Source organism: Protopterus annectens, chromosome 13.part0, assembly GCF_019279795.1.
Source record: "Protopterus annectens isolate FY-2018-M chromosome 13.part0, PAN1.0, whole genome shotgun sequence".
Classification (NCBI taxonomy): Eukaryota; Metazoa; Chordata; order Ceratodontiformes; family Protopteridae; genus Protopterus; species Protopterus annectens.
This window is the reverse complement of record NC_056747.1, coordinates 1,330,311,591-1,330,330,301: the sequence shown is the minus strand read 5'-3', so window position 1 is coordinate 1,330,330,301 and position 18,711 is coordinate 1,330,311,591.

The following is an 18,711-nucleotide window of genomic DNA, read 5'->3' as shown; positions in this document are numbered from 1 at the left end:
GTTTGTGTTAGCAGCTATGTAATGTGTTGCTGGGTATTTATTTCTCAGTGGTGTATAGTGTAGGGGTTTAGTTTAGATACATTGCATTGCTGTCAGGCTGTTTTTGTTAGTATTTATAGTGTACTGTGTTGCTGGGTATTTATTTCTCAGTGGGGTATAGGGTAGAGGTTTAGTTTAGATGCATTTCATTGCTGTCTGGCTGTTTGTGATAGTATTTATAGTGTAATGTGTTGCTGGGTATATATTTCTCAGTGGGGTATGGGTTAGTGGGTTAGTTTAAATACAGTGCATTGTTCTCAGGCTGTTTGTGTTAGTATTTACAGTGTAAAGTGTTGCTGGGTATTTATTTCTCAGTGGGGAATAGGGTAGGGGGTTAGTTTAGATACATTGCATTGTTGTCAGGATGTTTGTGTTAGTATTTATAGTGTAATGTGTTGCTGGGTATTTATTTCTCAGTGGGGTATAGGGTAGGGGTTTAGTTTAGATACATTACATTATTATCTGGATATTTGTGTTAGTATTTATAGTGTAACGTGTTGCTGGGTATTTATTTCTCAGTGGGGTATAGGGTCGGGGGTTAGTATAGAAACATTGCATTGCTGTCTGGCTGTTTGTGTTAGTATTTACTGTGTAATGTGTTGCTGGGTATTCATTTCTCAGTGGGGTACAGGGTCGGGGGTTAGTTTAGATACATTGCATTGCTGTCAGGCTGCTTGTGTTAGTATTTATAGTGTAATGTGTTGCTGGGTATTTATTTCTCAGTGGGGTATAGAGTAGGGGTTTAGTTTAGATACACTATATTGTTGTCAGGCTGTTTGTGTTAGTATTTATAGTGTAATGTTTCGGTGGGTATTTCTTTCTCAGTGGGGTAGAGGTTAGCGGGTTTGTTTCGATAAATCGCAATGTTGTCAGGCTGCTTGTGTTAGTATTTATAGTATAATGCATTGCTGGGTATTCATTTCTGAGTGGGGTATAGGGTAGGGGTTAAGTTTAGATACATTGCATTGCTGTCAGGCTGTTTGTGTTAGTATTTATAGTGTAATGTGTTGCTGGGTATTTATTTCTCATTGGGGTATAGGGTAGGGGGTTAGTATAGATACATTGTATTTTTGTCAGGCTGTTTGTTTTAGTATTTATAGTGTAATGTGTTGCTTTCTATTTATTTCTCAGTGGGGTATAGTTCAGGGGGTTTGATTAGTTACATTGCATTGCTGTCTGGCTGTTTGTGTTAGCAGTTATGTAATGTGTTGCTGGGTATTTATTTCTCAGTGGTATATAGTGTAGGGGTTTAGTTTAGATACATTGTATTGCTGTCAGGCTGTTTTTGTTAGTATTTATAGTGTACTGTGTTGCTGGGTATTTATTTCTCAGTGGGGTATAGGGTAGAGGTTTAGTTTAGCCACATTTCATTGCTGTCTGGCTGTTTGTGATAGTATTTATAGTGTAATGTTTTGCTGGGTATATATTTCTCAGTGGGGTATGGGTTAGTGGGTTAGTTTAAATACAGTGCATTGTTCTCAGGCTGTTTGTGTTAGTATTTACAGTGTAAAGTGTTGCTGGGTATTTATTTCTGAGTGGGGTATAGGTTAGGGGGTTAGTTTAGATACAGTGCATTGTTCTCAGGCTGTTTGTGTTAGTATTTATTGTGTAATGTGTTGCTGGGTATTTATTTCTCAGTGACGTACAGGGAAGGGGTTTAGCTTAGATACATTGCATTGTTGTCAGGCTGTTTGTGTTAGTATTTATAGTGTAATGTGTTGCTGGGTATTTACTTCAAAGTGGGGTAAAGGGTAGGGGTTTAGTTTAGATAAATTGCATTTTTGTCAAGCTGTTTGTGTTAGTATTTATAGTGTAATGTTTCGGTGGGTATTTCTTTCTCAGTGGGGTAGAGGTTAGCGGGTTAGTTTCGATACATTGCAATGTTGTCAGGCTATTTGTGTTAGTATTTATAGTGTAATGCGTTGCTGTGTATTTATTTCTCAGTGGGGTCTAAGGTAGGGGTTTAGTTTAGATACATCGCTTTGCTGTCTGGCTGTTTGTGTTAGTATTTATAGTGTAATGTGTTGCTGGGTATTTATTTCTCAGTGGGGTATAGGGTAGGGGTTAAGTTTAGATACATTGCATTGCTGTCAGGCTGATTGTGTTAGTATTTATAGTGTAATGTGTTGCTGGGTATTTACTTCTCATTGGGGTATAGGGTAGGGGGTTAGTATAGATACATTGTATTTTTGTCAGGCTGTTTGTTTAAGTATTTATAGTGTAATGTGTTGCTTTCTATTTATTTCTCAGTGGGGTATAGGTCAGGGGGTTTGATTAGTTACATTGCATTGCTGTCTGGCTGTTTGTTTTAGCAGTTATGTAATGTGTTGCTGGGTATTTATTTCTCAGTGGTGTATAGTGTAGGGGTTTAGTTTAGATACATTGCATTGCTGTCAGGCTGTTTTTGTTAGTATTTATAGTGTACTGTGTTGCTGGGTATTTATTTCTCAGTGGGGTATAGGGTAGAGGTTTAGTTTAGACGCATTTCATTGCTGTCTGGCTGTTTGTGATAGTATTTATAGTGTAATGTGTTGCTGGGTATATATTTCTCAGTGGGGTATGGGTTAGTGGATTAGTTTAAATACAGTGCATTGTTCTCAGGCTGTTTGTGTTAGTATTTACAGTGTAAAGTGTTGCTGGGTATTTATGTCTGAGTGGGGTATAGGTTAGGGGGTTAGTTTAGATACAGTGCATTGTTCTCAGGCTGTTTGTGTTAGTATTTATTGTGTAATGTGTTGCTGGGTATTTATTTCTCAGTGGGGAATAGGGTAGGGGGTTAGTTTAGATACATTGCATTGTTGTCAGGATGTTTGTGTTAGTATTTATAGTGTAATGTGTTGCTGGGTATTTATTTCTCAGTGGGGTATAGGGTAGGGGTTTAGTTTAGATACATTACATTGTTATCTGGATATTTGTGTTAGTATTTATAGTGTAACATGTTGCTGGGTATTTATTTCTCAGTGGGGTAAAGGGTCGGGGGTTAGTATAGAAACATTGCATTGCTGTCTGGCTGTTTGTGTTAGTATTTACTGTGTAATGTGTTGCTGGGTATTCATTTCTCAGTGGGGTACAGGGTCGGGGGTTAGTTTAGATACATTGCATTGCTGTCAGGCTGCTTGTGTTAGTATTTATAGTGTAATGTGTTGCTGGGTATTTATTTCTCAGTGGGGTATAGAGTAGGGGTTTAGTTTAGATACACTATATTGTTGTCAGGCTGCTTGTGTTAGTATTTATACTGTAATGTGTTGCTGGGTATTTATTTCTCAGTGGGGTATAGGGTAGGGGTTTAGTTTAGATACATTGCATTGCTGTCAGGCTGTTTTTGTTAGTATTTATAGTGTACTGTGTTGCTGGGTATTTATTTCTCAGTGGGGTATAGGGTAGAGGTTTAGTTTAGATACATTTCATTGCTGTCTGACTGTTTGTGATAGTATTTATAGTGTAATGTGTTGCTGGGTATATATTTCTCAGTGGGGTATGGGTTAGTGGGTTAGTTTAAATACAGTGCATTGTTCTCAGGCTGTTTGTTTTAGTATTTACAGTGTAAAGTGTTGCTGGGTATTTATTTCTGAGTGGGGTATAGGTTAGGGGGTTAGTTTAGATACAGTGCATTGTTTTCAGGCTGTTTGTGTTAGTATTTATTGTGTAATGTGTTGCTGGGTATTTATTTCTCAGTGAGGTACAGGGAAGGGGTTTAGCTTAGATACATTGCATTGTTGTCAGGCTGTTTGTGTTAGCATTTATAGTGTAATGTGTTGCTGGGTATTTATTTCTCGGTAGGGTACAGGGTAGGGGGTTAGTTTAGATACATTGCATTTTTGTCAAGCTGTTTGTGTTAGTATTTATAGTGTAATGCTTCGGTGGGTATTTCTTTCTCAGTGGGGTAGAGGTTAGCGGGTTTGTTTCGATACATCGCAATGTTGTCAGGCTGTTTGTGTTAGTATTTATAGTATAATGCGTTGCTGGGTATTTATTTCTCAGTGGGGTATAGGGTAGGGATTAAGTTTAGATACATTGCATTGCTGTCAGGCTGTTTGTGTTATTATTTATAGTGTAATGTGTTGCCGGGTATTTATTTCTCATTGGGGTATAGGGTAGGGGGTTAGTATAGATACATTGTATTTTTGTCAGGCTGTTTGTTTTAGTATTTATAGTGTAATGTGTTGCTTTCTATTTATTTCTCAGTGATGTATAGGTCAGGGGGTTTGATTAGTTACATTGCATTGCTGTCTGGCTGTTTGTGTTAGCAGATATGTAATGTGTTGCTGGGTATTTATTTCTCAGTGGTGTATAGTGTAGGGGTTTAGTTTAGATACATTGTATTGCTGTCAGGCTGTTTTGTTAGTATTTATAGTGTACTGTGTTGCTGGGTATTTATTTCTCAGTGGGGTATAGGGTAGAGGTTTAGTTTAGACACATTTCATTGCTGTCTGGCTGTTTGTGATAGTATTTATAGTGTAATGTTTTGCTGGGTATATATTTCTCAGTGGGGTATGGGTTAGTGGGTTAGTTTAAATACAGGACATTGTTCTCAGGCTGTTTGTGTTAGTATTGACAGTGTAAAGTGTTTCTGGGTATTTATTTCTGAGTGGGGTATAGGTTAGGGGGTTAGTTTAGATACAGTTCATTGTTCTCAGGCTGTTTGTGTTAGTATTTATTGTGTAATGTGTTGCTGGGTATTTATTTCTCAGTGAGGTACAGGGAAGGGGTTTAGCTTAGATACATTGCATTGTTGTCAGGCTGTTTGTGTTAGCATTTATAGTGTAATGTGTTGCTGGGTATTTATTTCTCAGTAGGGTAAAGGGTAGGGGGTTAGTTTAGGTACATTGCTTTGTTGTCAGGCTGTTTGCGTTAGTATTTGTAGTGTAATGTGTTGCTGGGTATGTATTTTTTAGTGGGATATAGGGTAGGGGTTTAGTTTAGATACATTGCATTGCTGTCAGGTGGTTTGTTTTAGTGTTTATAGTCTAATGTGTTGCTGGGTATTTATTTGTCAGTGGGGAATAGGGTAGGGGTTAGTTTAGATACATTGCATTGTTCTCAGGCTGTTTGTGTTAGTATTTATAGTATAATGTGCTGCTGGGTATTTATTTCTCAGTGGGGTACAGGGTAGGGGTTTAGTTTAGATACATTGTATTGTTGTCAGGCTGTTTGTGTTAGTATTTATAGTGAATTTGTTTTTATGTATTTATTTCTCAGTGGTGTACATGGTAGGGGTTTCATTTAGATACATTGCATTGCTGTCTGGCCTTTTCTGTTATTATTTATAGTGTAATGTGTTGCTTGGTATTTATTTCTGAGTGGGGTATTGGGTAGGTGGTTAGTTTAGAAACATTGCATTGCTGTCAGGCTGTTTGTGTTAGTATTTATGTAACGTGTTGCTGGGTATTTATTTCTCATTGGGGTATAGGGTAGGGGGTTAGTATAGATACATTGTATTGTTGTCAGGCTGTTTGTTTTAGTATTTATAGTGTAATGTGTTTCTTTCTATTTATTTCTCAGTGGGGTATAGGTTAGGGGGTTTGATTAGTTACATTGCATTGCTGTCTGGCTGTTTGTGTTAGTAGTTATGTAATGTGTTGCTGGGTATTTATTTCTCAGTGGCGTATAGTGTACGGGTTTAGTTTAGATACATTGCATTGCTGTCAGGCTGTTTGTTTTAGTATTTGTAGTCTAATGTGTTGCTGTGTATTTACTTCTCTGTGGGGTAAAGGGTAGGGGTTTAGTTTAGATACATTGCATTTTTGTCAGGCTGTTTGTGTTAGTATTCATAGTGTAATGTTTCGGTGTGTATTTCTTTCTCAGTGGGGTAGAGGTTAGGGGGTTAGTTTCGATACATTGCAATGTTGTCAGGCTGTTTGTGTTAGTATTTATAGTATAATGTGTTGCTGTGTATTTATTTCTCAGTGGGGTATAGGGTAGGGGTTTAGTTTAGATACATTGCTTTGCTGTCTGGCTGCTTGTGTTAGTATTTATAGTGTAATGTGTTGCTGGGTATTTATTTCTCAGTGGGGTATAGGGTAGAGGTTTAGTTTAGATACATTTCATTGCTGTCTGGCTGTTTGTGTTAGTATTTATTGTGTAATGTGTTGCTGGGTGTTTATTTCTCATTGGGGTATACGGTAAGGGGTTAGTATAGATACATTGTATTTTGTCAGGCTGTTTGTTTTAGTATTTATAGTGTAATGTGTTGCTTTCTATTTATTTCTCAGTGGGGTATAGGTTAGGGGGTTTGATTAGTTACACTGCATTGCTGTCTGGCGGTTTGTGTTAGTAGTTATGTAATGTGTTACTGGGTATTTATTTCTCAGTGGCATAAAGTGTAGGGGTTTAGTTTAGATACATTGCATTGCTGTCAGGCTGTTTGTGTTAGTATTTATAGTGTAATGTGTTGCTGGGTATTTATTTCTCACGGGAATAGGGTAGGGGCTAGTTTAGATACAGTGCATTGTCAGGGTGTTTGTGTTAGTATTTATAGTGTAATGTGTTGATGGGTATTTATTTCTCTGTGGAATATAGGGTATGGGTTTACTTTAGATACATTGCATTGCTGTCTGGCTGTTTGTGTTAGTATTTATAGTGTAATGTGTTGCTGGGTATTTATTTCTCAGTGGGGTATAGGGTAGGACTTTAGTTTAGGTTCATAGGTTCATAGGTTGGTACTAGGCTATCAGCCCTAGGGCCTATACAAGCCTAGCCATAACAATTCCCTGGCTATTTCTTCCCACATTATTTACTTTCCTGGACCCCTGTCTAGCAGGGCGACTGACGTGATCCCTGGGTGAATTTCCTTTCTCCCATCCAAACGTCAAGGTTCCTCTTGAAGAGGTCCAAAGAGGCACTCTTCTTGACATGTATGGGCAATCTATTCCAGAGTTTGGGGAGTCTCTGGGTCAGGAACCTATCCCTCCAGCATGTTTAGATACATTGTATTGTTGTCAGGCTGTTTGTGTTAGTATTTATAGTAAATTTGTTTTATGTATTTATTTCTCAGTGGTGTACATGGTAGGGGTTTAATTTAGATATATTGCATTGCTGTCTGGCCGTTTCCGTTATTATTTATAGTGTAATGTGTTGCTTGGTATTTATTTCTGAGTGGGGTATTGGGTAGGTGGTTAGTTTAGAAACATTGCATTGCTGTCAGGCTGTTTGTGTTAGTATTTATGTAATGTGTTGCTGGGTATTTATTTATCAGTGGGGTGTAGGGTAGGGGTAAGTTTGGATACACTGCATTGCTGTCAAACTGTTTGTGTTAGTATTTATAGTGTAATGTGTTGCTGGGTATTTATTTCTCAGTGGGGTATAGGGTAGGACTTTAGTTTAGATACATTGCATTGCTGTCTGGCTGTTTGTGTTAGTATTTATAATGTAATGTGTTGCTATGTATTTATTTCTCAGTGGGGTATATGGTAGGGGGTTAGTTTAGATACAGAGCATTATTGTCAGGCTGTTTGAGTTAGTATTTATAGTGTAATGTGTTGCTGGGTATTTTTTTTACAGTGGGGTACAGGTTAGGGGTTTAGTTTAGATACATTGCATTGTTGTCAGGCGGTTTGTGTTAGTATTTATAGTGTAATGTGTTGCTGGGTATTTATTTCTCAGTGGGGTAAAGGGTAGGGATTTGTTTAGGTACATTGCATTGTTGCTAAGCTGTTTGTGTTAGAATTTATAGTGTAATGTGTTGCTGGGTATTTATTTCTCAGTGGGGTACAGGTTAGAGGGTTAGTTTCGATACATTGCATTGTTGTCAGGCGGTTTGTGTTAGTGTTTATAGTGTAATGTGCTGCTGTGTATTTATTTCTCAGTGAGGTATAGGGCAGGAGTTTAGTTTAGATACATTGTATTGCTGTCTGGCTGTTTGTGTTAGTATTCATAGTGTAATGAGTTGCTGAGTATTTATTCCTCAGTGGGGTATAGTGTAGTGGTTTAGTTTAGATACATTGCATTGTTGTCAGGTGGTTTGTGTTAGTGTTTATAGTGTAATGTGTTGCTGTGTATTTATTTCTCAGTGAGGTATAGGGCAGGAGTTTAGTTTAGATACATTGCATTGCTGTCTGGCTGTTTGTGTTAGTATTTATAGTGTAATGTTTTGTTGCTTATTTATTTCTCAGTGGGGTTTAGGTAGGGGTTTTGTTTTGATACATATCATTGCTGTCTGGCTGTTTGTGTTAGCATTTATAGTGTAATGTGCTGCTGGGTGTTTATTTCTTAGTGGGGTAAATGGTAGGGGGTTAGTTTAGATACTTTGTATTGTTGTCAGGCTGTTTGTGTAAGTATTTATAGTGTAATGTGTTGCTGGGTATTTATTTCTCTGTGGGGTATAGGGTGGGGGTTTAGTTTAGATACATTGCATTGCTGTTTGGCTGTTTGTGTTAGTATATATAGTGTAATGCTTTGCTGGATATTGTATTTCTCAGTGTGGAATAGGGTAGGGGTTTAATTTAGATACATTCCATTGCTGTCAGGCTGTTTGTGTTAGTATTTATATTGTAATGTGTTGCTGGGTATTTATTTTTCAGTGGGGTACAGGGTGGAGGTTTAGTTCAGATACACTCCCTTGTTGTCAGGCTGTGTTAGTATTTATAGTGTAATGTGCTGCTGGGTATTTATTTCTCAGTGGGGTACAGATTAGGGGGTCAGTTTCGATACATTGCATTGCTGTCTGACTGCTTGTGTTATTATTTATGGTGTAATGTTTTGCTGGGTATTTATTTCTCAGTGGGATATAGGGGTACATGGTAGGGGTTAATTTAGATATATTGCATTGTTGTCAGGCTGTTTCTGTTTTTATTCATAGTGTAATATGTTGCTGTGTATTTATTTCTCAGTGGGGTACAGGGTAGGGCTTTAGTTTAGATACATTGATTTGTTGTCAGGCTGTTTGTGTTAGTATTTAGAGTGTAATGTTTTGGTGTCTCAGTGGGGTAAAGGTTAGGGGGTTAGTTTCGATACATTGCATTGTTGTCAGGCTGTTTGTGTTAGTATTTATAGTGTAATGTGTTGCTGGGTATTTATTTCTCATTTGCGTATAGGGTAGGGGTCCAGTTTAGATACATGGCTTTGCTGTCTGGCTGTTTGTGTTAGTATTTATTGTGTAATGTGTTGCTGGGTATTTATTTCTCAGTGGGGTATAGGGTAGAGGTTAAGTTTAGATACATTGCATTGCTGTCAGGATGTTTGTGTTAGTAAATATAGTGTAATATGTTGCAGGTATTTATTTCTCAGTGGGGTATATGGGAGGTGGTTAGTATAGATACATTGTATTCTTGTCAGGCTGTTTTTTTAGTATTTATAGTGTAATGTTTTGTTTTGTATTTATTTTAAAGTGGGGTATAGGTTAGGGGTTTGATTAGTTTCTTTGCATTGCTGTCTGGCTATTTGTGTTAGTATTTGTGTAATGTGTTGCTGGGTATTTATTTCTCAGTGGGGTTTAGGGCAGGGGTTTAGTTTAAATACATTGCATTGCTGTCAGGCTGCTTGTTTTAGTGTTTATAGTTTAATGTGTTTCTGGGTATTTATTTCTCAGTGGGGAATATGGTAGAGGTTCAGTTTAGATTCATTGCATTGCTGTCTGCCTGTTTGTGTTAGTATTCATAGTATAATGTGTTGCTGGGTATTTTTTTCTCTGTCGGGTATAGGGTAGGAGTTATGTTTAGATGCATTGCATTGCTGTCAGGCTGTTTGTGTTAGTACTTATAGTGTAATACGTTGCTGGGTATTTATTTCTCAGTGGGGTATAGGGTAGGGTTTAGTTTACATACATTGCATTCCTGTCTGGCTGTTTGTGTTAGTATTTTTAGTGGAATGTGTTCTAGGTATTTATTTCTCAGTTGGGTATAGGGTAGGGGTTTGTTTAGATACATTGTATTGTTGTCAGGCTGTTTGTGTTTGTATTTATAGTTTAATGTGTTGCTGGGTATTTATTTTTCAGTGGAGTATAGGGTAGGAGTTTAGTTTAGATACATTGCAATGCTGTCAGGCTGTTTGTGTTAGTATTTATAGTGTAATGTGTTGCTGGGTATTTATTTCTCAATGAGAAACAGGGTAGGGGTTTAGTTGAGATACATTGTATTGTTGTCAGGCTGTTTGTGTTAGTATTTATAGTGTAATGTGTTGCTTTGTATTTATTTCTCAGTGGGGTATAGGTTAGGGGTTTGATTAGTTACTTTGCATTGCTGTCTGGCTATTTGTGTTAGCATCTGTGTAATGTGTTGCTGGGTATTTATTTCTTAGTGGGGTACATGGTAGGGGGTTAGTTTAGATACATTGCATTGTTGTCAGGCTTTTTGTGTTTTTATTTATAGTGTAATGTGTTGCTGTGTATTTATTTCTCAGTGGGGTATAGGGTAGGGGTTTAGTTTAGATACATTGCATTGCTGTCTGGCTGTTTGTGTTAGTATTTATAGGGTAATGTGTTGCAGGCTATTTATTTCTCAATGGGGTATAGGGTAGCGGGCTAGTTTAGATACAGTGCATTGTTGTCAGGCTGTTTGTGTTAGTATTTATAGTGTAATGTGTTGCTGGCTGTTTATTTCTCGGTGGGGTATAGGGTAGGGGTTTAGTTCAGATTCATTGCATTGCTGTCTGTCTGTTTGTGTTAGTACTTATAGTGTAATGTGTTGTTGGGTATTTATTTCTCAGTGGGGTATAGGGTGGGGGGTTTGTTTACATATATTGCATTCCTGTCTGGCTGTTTGTGTTAGTATTTATACTGGAATGTGTTTTAGGTATTTATTTCTCAGTGAGATATAGGTTAGGGGGTTTGTTTAGATACATTGTATTGTTGTCAGGCTGTTTGTGTTTGTATTTATAGTTTAATGCATTGCTGAGTATTTATTTCTCTGTATGGTATAGGGTAGGGGGTTAGTTTAGATACATTGCATTGCTGTCAGGCTGTTTGTGTTAGTATTTATAGTGTAATGTGTTGCTGCGTATTTATTTCTCAATGGGGAACAGGGTAGGGGTTTAGTTGAGATACATTGTATTGTCAGGCTGTTTGTGTTAGTATTTATAGTGAATGTGTTGCTATGTATTTATTTCTTAGTGTTGTACAGGGTAAGGGTTTAGTTTAGATGCATTGCATTTCTGTCTGGCTGTTTGTGTTAGTATTTGTGTAATGTGTTGCTAGGTATTTATTTCTCAGTGGGGTTTAGGGTAGGGGTTTAGTTTAGATACATTGCATTGCTGTCAGGCTGTTTGTTTTAGTGTTTATAGTCTAATGTGTTTCTGGGTATTTATTTCTCTGTGGGGAATATGGTAGAGGTTTAGTTTAGATACATTGCAATGCTGTCAGGCTGTTTGTGTTAGTATTTATAGTGTAATGTGTTGCTGGGTATTTATTTCTCAGTGGGATATAGGGTAGGGGTTTAGTTTAGATTCATTGCATTGCTGTCTGCCTGTTTGTGTTAGTATTTATAGTATAATGTGTTGCTGGGTATTTTTGTCTCTGTGGGGTATAGGGTAGGAGTTATGTTTAGATGCATTGCATTGCTGTCAGGCTGCTTGTGTTAGTATTTATACTGTAATGTGTTGCTGGGTATTTATTTCTCAGTGGGGTATAGGGTAGGGGTTTAGTTTAGATACATTGCATTGCTGTCAGGCTGTTTTTGTTAGTATTTATAGTGTACTGTGTTGCTGGGTATTTATTTCTCAGTGGGGTATAGGGTAGAGGTTTAGTTTAGATACATTTCATTGCTGTCTGACTGTTTGTGATAGTATTTATAGTGTAATGTGTTGCTGGGTATATATTTCTCAGTGGGGTATGGGTTAGTGGGTTAGTTTAAATACAGTGCATTGTTCTCAGGCTGTTTGTTTTAGTATTTACAGTGTAAAGTGTTGCTGGGTATTTATTTCTGAGTGGGGTATAGGTTAGGGGGTTAGTTTAGATACAGTGCATTGTTTTCAGGCTGTTTGTGTTAGTATTTATTGTGTAATGTGTTGCTGGGTATTTATTTCTCAGTGAGGTACAGGGAAGGGGTTTAGCTTAGATACATTGCATTGTTGTCAGGCTGTTTGTGTTAGCATTTATAGTGTAATGTGTTGCTGGGTATTTATTTCTCGGTAGGGTACAGGGTAGGGGGTTAGTTTAGATACATTGCATTTTTGTCAAGCTGTTTGTGTTAGTATTTATAGTGTAATGCTTCGGTGGGTATTTCTTTCTCAGTGGGGTAGAGGTTAGCGGGTTTGTTTCGATACATCGCAATGTTGTCAGGCTGTTTGTGTTAGTATTTATAGTATAATGCGTTGCTGGGTATTTATTTCTCAGTGGGGTATAGGGTAGGGATTAAGTTTAGATACATTGCATTGCTGTCAGGCTGTTTGTGTTATTATTTATAGTGTAATGTGTTGCCGGGTATTTATTTCTCATTGGGGTATAGGGTAGGGGGTTAGTATAGATACATTGTATTTTTGTCAGGCTGTTTGTTTTAGTATTTATAGTGTAATGTGTTGCTTTCTATTTATTTCTCAGTGATGTATAGGTCAGGGGGTTTGATTAGTTACATTGCATTGCTGTCTGGCTGTTTGTGTTAGCAGATATGTAATGTGTTGCTGGGTATTTATTTCTCAGTGGTGTATAGTGTAGGGGTTTAGTTTAGATACATTGTATTGCTGTCAGGCTGTTTTTGTTAGTATTTATAGTGTACTGTGTTGCTGGGTATTTATTTCTCAGTGGGGTATAGGGTAGAGGTTTAGTTTAGACACATTTCATTGCTGTCTGGCTGTTTGTGATAGTATTTATAGTGTAATGTTTTGCTGGGTATATATTTCTCAGTGGGGTATGGGTTAGTGGGTTAGTTTAAATACAGGACATTGTTCTCAGGCTGTTTGTGTTAGTATTGACAGTGTAAAGTGTTTCTGGGTATTTATTTCTGAGTGGGGTATAGGTTAGGGGTTAGTTTAGATACAGTTCATTGTTCTCAGGCTGTTTGTGTTAGTATTTATTGTGTAATGTGTTGCTGGGTATTTATTTCTCAGTGAGGTACAGGGAAGGGGTTTAGCTTAGATACATTGCATTGTTGTCAGGCTGTTTGTGTTAGCATTTATAGTGTAATGTGTTGCTGGGTATTTATTTCTCAGTAGGGTAAAGGGTAGGGGGTTAGTTTAGGTACATTGCTTTGTTGTCAGGCTGTTTGCGTTAGTATTTGTAGTGTAATGTGTTGCTGGGTATGTATTTTTTAGTGGGATATAGGGTAGGGGTTTAGTTTAGATACATTGCATTGCTGTCAGGTGGTTTGTTTTAGTGTTTATAGTCTAATGTGTTGCTGGGTATTTATTTGTCAGTGGGGAATAGGGTAGGGGTTAGTTTAGATACATTGCATTGTTCTCAGGCTGTTTGTGTTAGTATTTATAGTATAATGTGTTGCTGGGTATTTATTTCTCAGTGGGGTACAGGGTAGGGGTTTAGTTTAGATACATTGTATTGTTGTCAGGCTGTTTGTGTTAGTATTTATAGTGAATTTGTTTTTATGTATTTATTTCTCAGTGGTGTACATGGTAGGGGTTTCATTTAGATACATTGCATTGCTGTCTGGCCTTTTCTGTTATTATTTATAGTGTAATGTGTTGCTTGGTATTTATTTCTGAGTGGGGTATTGGGTAGGTGGTTAGTTTAGAAACATTGCATTGCTGTCAGGCTGTTTGTGTTAGTATTTATGTAACGTGTTGCTGGGTATTTATTTCTCATTGGGGTATAGGGTAGGGGGTTAGTATAGATACATTGTATTGTTGTCAGGCTGTTTGTTTTAGTATTTATAGTGTAATGTGTTTCTTTCTATTTATTTCTCAGTGGGGTATAGGTTAGGGGGTTTGATTAGTTACATTGCATTGCTGTCTGGCTGTTTGTGTTAGTAGTTATGTAATGTGTTGCTGGGTATTTATTTCTCAGTGGTATAGTGTACGGGTTTAGTTTAGATACATTGCATTGCTGTCAGGCTGTTTGTTTTAGTATTTGTAGTCTAATGTGTTGCTGTGTATTTACTTCTCTGTGGGGTAAAGGGTAGGGGTTTAGTTTAGATACATTGCATTTTTGTCAGGCTGTTTGTGTTAGTATTCATAGTGTAATGTTTCGGTGTGTATTTCTTTCTCAGTGGGGTAGAGGTTAGGGGGTTAGTTTCGATACATTGCAATGTTGTCAGGCTGTTTGTGTTAGTATTTATAGTATAATGTGTTGCTGTGTATTTATTTCTCAGTGGGGTATAGGGTAGGGGTTTAGTTTAGATACATTGCTTTGCTGTCTGGCTGCTTGTGTTAGTATTTATAGTGTAATGTGTTGCTGGGTATTTATTTCTCAGTGGGGTATAGGGTAGAGGTTTAGTTTAGATACATTTCATTGCTGTCTGGCTGTTTGTGTTAGTATTTATTGTGTAATGTGTTGCTGGGTGTTTATTTCTCATTGGGGTATACGGTAAGGGGTTAGTATAGATACATTGTATTTTTGTCAGGCTGTTTGTTTTAGTATTTATAGTGTAATGTGTTGCTTTCTATTTATTTCTCAGTGGGGTATAGGTTAGGGGGTTTGATTAGTTACACTGCATTGCTGTCTGGCGGTTTGTGTTAGTAGTTATGTAATGTGTTACTGGGTATTTATTTCTCAGTGGCATAAAGTGTAGGGGTTTAGTTTAGATACATTGCATTGCTGTCAGGCTGTTTGTGTTAGTATTTATAGTGTAATGTGTTGCTGGGTATTTATTTCTCAACGGGGAATAGGGTAGGGGGCTAGTTTAGATACAGTGCATTGTCAGGGTGTTTGTGTTAGTATTTATAGTGTAATGTGTTGATGGGTATTTATTTCTCTGTGGAATATAGGGTATGGGTTTACTTTAGATACATTGCATTGCTGTCTGGCTGTTTGTGTTAGTATTTATAGTGTAATGTGTTGCTGGGTATTTATTTCTCAGTGGGGTATAGGGTAGGACTTTAGTTTAGGTTCATAGGTTCATAGGTTGGTACTAGGCTATCAGCCCTAGGGCCTATACAAGCCTAGCCATAACAATTCCCTGGCTATTTCTTCCCACATTATTTACTTTCCTGGACCCCTGTCTAGCAGGGCGACTGACGTGATCCCTGGGGTGAATTTCCTTTCTCCCATCCAAACGTCAAGGTTCCTCTTGAAGAGGTCCAAAGAGGCACTCTTCTTGACATGTATGGGCAATCTATTCCAGAGTTTGGGGAGTCTCTGGGTCAGGAACCTATCCCTCCAGCATGTTTAGATACATTGTATTGTTGTCAGGCTGTTTGTGTTAGTATTTATAGTAAATTTGTTTTTATGTATTTATTTCTCAGTGGTGTACATGGTAGGGGTTTAATTTAGATATATTGCATTGCTGTCTGGCCGTTTCCGTTATTATTTATAGTGTAATGTGTTGCTTGGTATTTATTTCTGAGTGGGATATTGGGTAGGTGGTTAGTTTAGAAACATTGCATTGCTGTCAGGCTGTTTGTGTTAGTATTTATGTAATGTGTTGCTGGGTATTTATTTATCAGTGGGGTGTAGGGTAGGGGGTAAGTTTGGATACACTGCATTGCTGTCAAACTGTTTGTGTTAGTATTTATAGTGTAATGTGTTGCTGGGTATTTATTTCTCAGTGGGGTATAGGGTAGGACTTTAGTTTAGATACATTGCATTGCTGTCTGGCTGTTTGTGTTAGTATTTATAATGTAATGTGTTGCTATGTATTTATTTCTCAGTGGGGTATATGGTAGGGGGTTAGTTTAGATACAGAGCATTATTGTCAGGCTGTTTGAGTTAGTATTTATAGTGTAATGTGTTGCTGGGTATTTTTTTTACAGTGGGGTACAGGTTAGGGGTTTAGTTTAGATACATTGCATTGTTGTCAGGCGGTTTGTGTTAGTATTTATAGTGTAATGTGTTGCTGGGTATTTATTTCTCAGTGGGGTAAAGGGTAGGGATTTGTTTAGGTACATTGCATTGTTGCTAAGCTGTTTGTGTTAGAATTTATAGTGTAATGTGTTGCTGGGTATTTATTTCTCAGTGGGGTACAGGTTAGAGGGTTAGTTTAGATACATTGCATTGTTGTCAGGCGGTTTGTGTTAGTGTTTATAGTGTAATGTGCTGCTGTGTATTTATTTCTCAGTGAGGTATAGGGCAGGAGTTTAGTTTAGATACATTGTATTGCTGTCTGGCTGTTTGTGTTAGTATTCATAGTGTAATGAGTTGCTGAGTATTTATTCCTCAGTGGGGTATAGTGTAGTGGTTTAGTTTAGATACATTGCATTGTTGTCAGGTGGTTTGTGTTAGTGTTTATAGTGTAATGTGTTGCTGTGTATTTATTTCTCAGTGAGGTATAGGGCAGGAGTTTAGTTTAGATACATTGCATTGCTGTCTGGCTGTTTGTGTTAGTATTTATAGTGTAATGTTTTGTTGCTTATTTATTTCTCAGTGGGGTTTAGGTAGGGGTTTTGTTTTGATACATATCATTGCTGTCTGGCTGTTTGTGTTAGCATTTATAGTGTAATGTGCTGCTGGGTGTTTATTTCTTAGTGGGGTAAATGGTAGGGGGTTAGTTTAGATACTTTGTATTGTTGTCAGGCTGTTTGTGTAAGTATTTATAGTGTAATGTGTTGCTGGGTATTTATTTCTCTGTGGGGTATAGGGTGGGGGTTTAGTTTAGATACATTGCATTGCTGTTTGGCTGTTTGTGTTAGTATATATAGTGTAATGCTTTGCTGGATATTGTATTTCTCAGTGTGGAATAGGGTAGGGGTTTAATTTAGATACATTCCATTGCTGTCAGGCTGTTTGTGTTAGTATTTATATTGTAATGTGTTGCTGGGTATTTATTTTTCAGTGGGGTACAGGGTGGAGGTTTAGTTCAGATACACTCCCTTGTTGTCAGGCTGTGTTAGTATTTATAGTGTAATGTGCTGCTGGGTATTTATTTCTCAGTGGGGTACAGATTAGGGGGTCAGTTTCGATACATTGCATTGCTGTCTGACTGCTTGTGTTATTATTTATGGTGTAATGTTTTGCTGGGTATTTATTTCTCAGTGGGATATAGGGGTACATGGTAGGGGTTAATTTAGATATATTGCATTGTTGTCAGGCTGTTTCTGTTTTTATTCATAGTGTAATATGTTGCTGTGTATTTATTTCTCAGTGGGGTACAGGGTAGGGCTTTAGTTTAGATACATTGATTTGTTGTCAGGCTGTTTGTGTTAGTATTTAGAGTGTAATGTTTTGGTGTCTCAGTGGGGTAAAGGTTAGGGGGTTAGTTTCGATACATTGCATTGTTGTCAGGCTGTTTGTGTTAGTATTTATAGTGTAATGTGTTGCTGGGTATTTATTTCTCATTTGCGTATAGGGTAGGGGTCCAGTTTAGATACATGGCTTTGCTGTCTGGCTGTTTGTGTTAGTATTTATTGTGTAATGTGTTGCTGGGTATTTATTTCTCAGTGGGGTATAGGGTAGAGGTTAAGTTTAGATACATTGCATTGCTGTCAGGATGTTTGTGTTAGTAAATATAGTGTAATATGTTGCAGGTATTTATTTCTCAGTGGGGTATATGGGAGGTGGTTAGTATAGATACATTGTATTCTTGTCAGGCTGTTTTTTTAGTATTTATAGTGTAATGTTTTGTTTTGTATTTATTTTAAAGTGGGGTATAGGTTAGGGGTTTGATTAGTTTCTTTGCATTGCTGTCTGGCTATTTGTGTTAGTATTTGTGTAATGTGTTGCTGGGTATTTATTTCTCAGTGGGGTTTAGGGCAGGGGTTTAGTTTAAATACATTGCATTGCTGTCAGGCTGCTTGTTTTAGTGTTTATAGTTTAATGTGTTTCTGGGTATTTATTTCTCAGTGGGGAATATGGTAGAGGTTCAGTTTAGATTCATTGCATTGCTGTCTGCCTGTTTGTGTTAGTATTCATAGTATAATGTGTTGCTGGGTATTTTTTTCTCTGTCGGGTATAGGGTAGGAGTTATGTTTAGATGCATTGCATTGCTGTCAGGCTGTTTGTGTTAGTACTTATAGTGTAATACGTTGCTGGGTATTTATTTCTCAGTGGGGTATAGGGTAGGGTTTAGTTTACATACATTGCATTCCTGTCTGGCTGTTTGTGTTAGTATTTTTAGTGGAATGTGTTCTAGGTATTTATTTCTCAGTTGGGTATAGGGTAGGGGGTTTGTTTAGATACATTGTATTGTTGTCAGGCTGTTTGTGTTTGTATTTATAGTTTAATGTGTTGCTGGGTATTTATTTTTCAGTGGAGTATAGGGTAGGAGTTTAGTTTAGATACATTGCAATGCTGTCAGGCTGTTTGTGTTAGTATTTATAGTGTAATGTGTTGCTGGGTATTTATTTCTCAATGAGAAACAGGGTAGGGGTTTAGTTGAGATACATTGTATTGTTGTCAGGCTGTTTGTGTTAGTATTTATAGTGTAATGTGTTGCTTTGTATTTATTTCTCAGTGGGGTATAGGTTAGGGGTTTGATTAGTTACTTTGCATTGCTGTCTGGCTATTTGTGTTAGCATCTGTGTAATGTGTTGCTGGGTATTTATTTCTTAGTGGGGTACATGGTAGGGGGTTAGTTTAGATACATTGCATTGTTGTCAGGCTTTTTGTGTTTTTATTTATAGTGTAATGTGTTGCTGTGTATTTATTTCTCAGTGGGGTATAGGGTAGGGGTTTAGTTTAGATACATTGCATTGCTGTCT